We start from the raw sequence: 7,634 nt of genomic DNA, 5'->3' as shown, positions 1-7,634 counted from the left end.
ACTGGGTGACCATTCCTGTTAATGTTTTAACATTTCCTAAAAAAAAACACGAGAATCAGCACTTTGGTCACAGGTAGATGTTATACCCCTTCCATGTGTAATGTAAATAATGAACAGATGTGAGGAATCATTTATAATTTACCAACTAAAGGATTAGCAGAGTAAACTGAATTTTGCCCTCAAGGGTATAACTACAGTATAGCTTTAAAGCCATCTACCAGAAGATCATAATGATATATTGATGTATTATTCATTTTTCAGATAAGGTTTATATGTATTTTTTTTTTTAATAGAGTTAGAGGTTATTAAAGTTAGTTCAAAAAGTCACAGTTCTTTTATGTAATAGGAAAATAATGTTGCATATTTATTTAGGTTTCAGATAGAGCACATTGGTGTTGGGGACGGATGGTCTTTACATGGCAAGACTATGTCCGTAATGCAATGGCACTCAAGGCTAAAAACAGGATAAACCTTTACTTCAAATCTTTTATTGCGGTAGTGCAACGTTTCGGGGCAAAACAACCCCTTTATCAAGCATGCTTGATAAAGGGGTTGTTTTGCCCCGAAACGTTGCACTACCGCAATAAAAGATTTGAAGTAAAGGTTTATCCTGTTTTTAGCCTTGAGTGCCATTGCATTACGGACATTGTTGTATTTTTGGAGGGTGCCGATCCCTCTGGCAGTGAGCACCGGGCGCTCGTTTGATCTGGAGAATTAAGGGTGTGCGAGGAAGGTCTTTTCTGTTGGCTAGTTTCTAATTTGTGCCTGGTAACGCTCAGCCTATACTAAATAATTCTGATCACTAAAAAACTGCTTATAAATCACCCAGCTAGGTTGATGGATTAATGGATGTTTGAGTGTGGTAAAATGAAGAATGTAGACCCATTTTAGGTCAGTTTTGTAGCCCCTGTTTAAATATGTTGTTACAAATTTTAGAACAACATGTTTGCTGTTTAAAAATGCTTTTTATTATTTGCAAAAACAAGGAACTGTAATGGGGAATTAATTAGCAATGCTCAAAACATGTAACAAACATGGCTTACATTTGCTTACATCTAGTAACTCTTAGCAAACATTCCGATATTGTTGTTTACAAATCTGACAGATTGTTTGCTATGGGTTACTATGCATGTAGCAAATTAATTTAAAGGGGCATATACCTCTTTGTTCAAGATGAATTTAATGAATAGGGCTTGGGCTGAGCATACTTTTTGCCCGTTGTCTCCATTATCAAAAATCTATGGTTCTTGTTATTTATTGAGCAAACTAGATAAAGCAACTTCATGATTTGTTTTACCAAGGTAGAAAATTGGATTGCCAGTATACAGTACATCCCCCTCCCTTGCCCCTTTGATGTCACTTTTACTTCAGTCCATTATGCAGACGTTTTATCTATGTACAGATAATCTGATATAATTAAAAAAAATATTTTAAAAATACAATCCCACTGACTTGAACTATAGAAACTTCTGAAGTTTTAAGTGATTTACAAAGTAAGCAAATTTAAATATAGGAAAAGGCTTATAATTTATTTTATTTTTCGCCCCTTGCAAAAAGATGTTGAGGAAGTGAGACAGAGGCACTGTATCAGAAAGTTAAAAAACAGTGTTGTACATTCAGACATTTTGTATTTCTAGCCATGTTCCCCATATGACATTACATTTCTCTGGATACCCTCTTGCTAGGTAAGCCAATTTTTGACTTGGAAGGGAATCATTTACCAGCTTTTGCTGGTGATTCTAGTGATTTCCAGTGCATAAGGATGTCCTTTTTGGTGTAGTAAAGCAACTGTAGGTAACGTTCTGGAGTAGGACCGAAGTTGTAAATCCCTAATTACTAATAGTAAGCACAGCTCTGGAGTACGGATATTTGGGAGTGCTAGCTTCTCACTGATCTGACTTTATATTTATTTTTTCCCATGGTAAGCAGTGGGTTTTAACAGGAATGTGTCATTATGCCTACTTAAACCCTAGCAACGCTGTTGTTTTCTAACTGACGACTCCCCCCAGCTCACCTCCTACTGATCTGTGTTGTCTCAGGCACAGCTCGGAATTACACAGCTTTCTGAGTGATGGCGTGCTTGGGGACAGGATAATGCTCTCATAGGCTGGTGACAATTGAAGAACAATCAAAACATTCTCCCATCCCCAGGCATGCTGTTATTTAGGAAGCAGTGTAACTTCAAGCCAAGCCAGAGGCCAACACAGGTAAGTAAGAATGAATTAGGGAAGGCAGTTAGAAAACAATAGCTGTGCTCCGGTTTATGTAGGCATAATGACACATTCCTGTTAAAACCTGGAATGGTCCACTATCCCTTTAAAGTAATTTATTTAATTCTGACTCTGATAGACTCCAGAGGCTGCCTGCCTAAAAGCCTGCCACTGTCGGTTTTAGTGTTGGTTTTCAGGTCCTCCTACAGCAGTGATTCTCAACCTTCCTAATGCCGCGACCCTTTAATACAGTTCCTCATGTTGTGGTGACCCCCAACAATAAAATTATTCCTAAAACCGTCGGAAATATGTGTTTTCCGATGGTCTTAGGCGACCCCTGGGAAAGGGTCATTCAACCCCCAAAGGGGTCCCGACCCACAAGTTAAGAATCGCTGTCCTACAGTATTTCTGCACTAGACTTTGGCCACATAAGAATGTTATTATATATACATAAAAAACAGTTAAAGGAACAGTAACACCAAAAAATCAAAGTGTATAAAAGGAACTACAGTATAAAGTACTGTTGCCCTGCACTGGTGCAACTGGTGTATTTGCTTTAGAAACATTACTATAGTTTAGTAAATGAAGCTGCTGTGTAGCCATGGGGGCAGCCATTTAAAAGAGAAAAGGCACAGGTTACTTAGCAGATAACAGATAAGTTCTGTACAATACAACGGTGTTTTATCTGTTATCTGCTATGTAACCTGTGCCTTTTCTCCTTTTTCCAGCTTGAATGGCTGCCCCCATGGCTACACATCAGCTTTTTATATAAACTATAGAAGTGTTTCTGAAGCAAATGTGCAAATTTTACCAGTGCAGGGCAACAGTGCATTGTATTATGATTACTTAAAAACATTTTTATTTTTTGGTGTTACTGTTCCTTTAATGATGTTTGCTTCAAATTACATCTACATATGAATGAGTTAAGAGCATAAAAATCCTGTCACTGCGATTACAGAATTATGATTTTCCTTTTCATTCCTATTTGCTTTTACACATGAGTGGGTAGTGAATATGTCTTGCTTCAGCTGAGGCATTATTCACTGACAGCCATCAGACACTCAGACTATTCTAGACAGCCATAGATAGAATAAGCTTTCCTATGGAAACTTGATCTAAGAATTGTTAATTTTTTTGGGGAGGCAATATGGTTTCTCCCACACTCCCATAAAAGATATTGGGGCTTATTCACTAAAGGTCGATAACGCTTATCGCATGCTTTTTGCGTTAAAAAGTATGCGATAATTAAGTCCCGATTCATCAAAGTCATTTCCCATGGGTTAAGACGCATATCACATGCGCAAAAAAACCCAATGCATTATTTACCTCGCATTGCGCTAATTCTCACATAGAAATAATACTAACGCATGATTCACAAACACATATGAAGCGTTAAACGCGCTAAATATCGCATTAGTCTGTGCGAATATTAACACCTACTTGGGGTAGGCGGTACTTAAAGAAAATTGTGGTTGGTGAGCTTTTGGCAACACAACAAGGACTGACGCCTGTCCTTTTAGTGAATCGAGCATTAAGTCGCAAAAAAAAGGAAGCAATAACATTTTTAACGCATGCTATAAACAGCACTCGATTTATCACCCTTTAGTGAATCGGCCCCATAGTTTCACAACTGCACTATTTCCAGGTGACCAATATTCACCCAAAAAAACTTTGCAGTTACCAGGGACCTTACCAGGGATCTATAATAAGGCAAAATAATGTTTTATTAAAGGGAATATAAGAGAGGTTGTACTAATACTTTTGTGGTGCTGTCTTTTGTTTGATTTTTCTATATTCTGCACTTGTCTCTGGAGTAACTTAACCTGCATAGTTTTAAAAGTACATTATGGGGCAGATTTATCAAAGTGTGAAAATAGAGCTCATTACAGAAAAACTCCCCCATTTTCTATTCATTACTATCGGATTTTTATTAGTGCATTTATTATTTTAGTGAGCTCTAATTTCACACTTTGGTAAAATCTGCCCTCTTATGGTTGATTTGTTACATTTAACAATAAACCAATAAAGAAAGTTGCTTTTTTTGCCGAAACCTAAGAGAAATGAAAAGACAAAACCTGCTTATTAATATGTAAAGAGAGTCTGTTTACTGCTTTCTGACAATCTTTGTTTTTAATAATCCTATTCAATTGATAGGGGATACACTGATTACACTCACTCTGACCTATCATAATCTATTGCTTTTTTAAATCTGACCTGGCCTGGCCTGGCTTTCCTGACCTTTCTGTTTTATATTTTCATAATCTGTATTTGTCAACATTGTATTAACCCTGCTCTGCTTCAAATTTAGCTCTACTCTTGTAAGCATACTTCATTGTGCTCTTCTAGCTTCTTCTCTGTAATTTAGAGCAAGTATGACTTGCTGAATCTTCTTACAGGTCACTAATGATATATAGCTAAATGTTTGTGGAATACTATCCCAGGAGATGCTCCAGGGTGTACTATTGACATTCACTCCCATGTGGCTTTCACCTTATTCTAAAAGCTTTATGTCAGATTTGCTGCACCTAATTTAATGCACAGTTGGATCTTTTAACTGCAAACCTACCAGTTGTAGATTTAGTATTTCAGGAGCAGAAAAAAATCTAAAGAATTTGTGCATCAGCTTTGTATTTAGCACCCAACTTATTTAATACTTCCATTGGCATGTAATGCATTAATAAATAAAATACAGTATATAATTTTTTTTTTACAAAAATGAAAGTGCTGCAATGGAAAAGCAATATCAATAGCCCAGGTGCTTTACCATGTTAGTAAAAATAATCCATAACACAAAAAACAGGAACACTCATGGGTCTTTAGAAAAAGAATTGATACTTTAATAGATCAATGGTTCAGTTCTACGTGGGATCCTTTATCAAAAATACAATACACCAGAATGCTTACAACCATTACATACCCAAAGTAAGGGACTAAAGTTCCCCCATACACGGCCGCTAGTTGCTGCCGATATCGGTCCCTGTATGCCCGTGTATGGGCACTCCCGACAGGCCTGCCCGACCGAGATCGATCGAGCAGGTTAGAAAATCTGGTCAGATCGGGGACCGCATCGGCTGGTTGATGCGGTCCCCGAACCGACTTTGCCATTGCCCGTTGTTGTAATTCGATCATTTGGCGCCAGGGCCAAACGATCGTATTACCCTGGATTCTCCCAATATCGCCCACCCGCAGGTGGGGGATATCGGGAGAAGATCCGCTCGCTTGGCGACATCGCCAAGCGAGCGGATCTTATAGTGTATGGGGACCTTAAGTCTTGAAAGAGAACTACAGGTGTGAATCTTGTCACTTTTAAGGTTCTTTAAGGAATTTCTAATTACTAAAACAGGCAGAACTTATCAGATCAACAAATATTCGAATTACATAGATACATTTAGTTACATAGTTAAGGTGGGTTGAAAAAAGACCAAAGTCCATCAAGTTGAACCCTTCCAAGTGAACCCCAGCTTACACACATCAGTCAAAAGGGGTTGCATACCTGGTGACCTGCTACCTGGTTTTTGGAGCATATTTCAGCTATTGAAATGGAGGGATTGTAAATCAGTTGTCCCTAAGCATGTGATTAAGAAACATGGTGGAGCCATGACTTTACAGTTTCAGTTGATAGGTAAACCAAATTACCAGATTAGAAAAGGGGATGAGGGTTAGGAGGTTATTGGAAAAAGAAGCTCAGGTTGTATGAATAGAGAATTTGAGATTTCTTGTTTCTATTTATTTTTGTTTTCTATCTCTTTCTTTCCCTTTTGTATAATGCATTGTGTTAATTTTATGGTTAATGTTGAGTATTGTATTGTTGCCATTGGTTTCAGTGGCAAGAGCTTTGTGATTAGTGACACAAAATGTTAATGTGTTTTAGGTGTGGGGAATATTGGGTGTATTTATACAAGAAAAGAAGTGGACCATTTAATCGCTTCTGAGGAAGTCACAGGAAAAGAATCTATAACCACAAGTGCAATTTTGGTGCAAGTTGCCATGTTTCCCCATATATAATTCAGGTGTAATTTTAGTCTGGAGCAGAGATGCGCCTGACACAAAAGTTCATGTATAAACAGACGCAAAGGCAATATGAGCCAACTTTGGGCATCTCTATTGTTTAACCTATGCATTAATCAATACATGGTAACATTTCATTATATTTAATTAAATCCCTTCCATTTTCTTTTGTTAATGGTTCTTTTTCCATCTGCTTAATTTACGTAGTTTCCTAGTATCCTATTTCCATGAAAAAATACAAAATCTGTTGCAAATATCCTGTTACTGACTTTATAAAATCAGTGTAGGCAGTTCCTATTGCTTGGATCAGTATCACTTCATCTGCCACTCACAATACTAAAAATATAAAATGGATAACTATGTGAAGTCATTTGAAACATCTCAGGGTAACTTTCATTTTGCTTTTCCCAACACTGCAACTTCATGAAAATTAATATTTCAGTAGATTCACAGCAGATATCATGACATATTCTTAACTGCCAAAGTTATTGTTCTGCCATGAATTTCTCTCTGCAAGGCTGATGGCACACGGGATTACTGTGGCTGCTTAGTATATTAGCCAACGATTGCTTCAGTGAACATCTACAATAACAGCGTGCCACAGGGAAGATGTACTAAGCTAGGGGAAACCTCACTGCTGAAAGACAGCATTTCATCCTACTTTTCGATCTCTGCCTGATAATATTTAATACATCATAAGGAGGCATCAAGCTTTGTTGGGGTGTATGAAATGAGAGACCAGATAAAAGACCACTACCCACCCTGTTTCCTGCAGGATTTCAGTTTACATTTACATTTGTTGTAAATAACAGCCACTGAATTATATACTTCTATAGGTAATGTACTGTATTTTGTTTAAAAACTTTCTTTTTTTAGAAGGCATAAATTTTGCTCTTTTTAGCTCAGCACAACCATTTAGCATGTGTCCTAATTTGGTGCATCACTTACAGGAAGTTTTGTCTGAATTAAAGAAAAAGTATTGTGACTTTTGTCTGGTTATTTGCCAATACTCCAAAAAAATTAAAACATTTTATCCAGAACCTTACATATTTCAGAAATATATTTTCTGTAGTAACTGTGGATACCAAGAAAATATCCTGTAACAGACTGGAGGTAACTAACTGTGAGAGAAGGACTTGAATCCTCTAGAAGTTGCATGGTTTATTTACACTCCTGTTTCCTGCATTACTCCTAGCATTCATTAGCAGTTATGGCCAGGTCACCAGCACACAACTTTGGACATGAGTTGTAAGATACTTTGGTAATCCTATCAAAGTAACTCCACAGATTTCACACAGAGTTTCATGTGTCACCTGAAGAGTTACAATGTGCCATTAGATTAGTGGAAGAGTACATATGCTGAGGACTTCCCATAGCAGTCAGTTGAACTGCTCGAATGATTACTTAGCAAGTCCA

This window comes from Xenopus tropicalis, chromosome 1, assembly GCF_000004195.4.
Source record: "Xenopus tropicalis strain Nigerian chromosome 1, UCB_Xtro_10.0, whole genome shotgun sequence".
NCBI lineage: Eukaryota > Metazoa > Chordata > Amphibia > Anura > Pipidae > Xenopus > Xenopus tropicalis.
Note: the sequence above shows the minus strand (reverse complement) of the source record.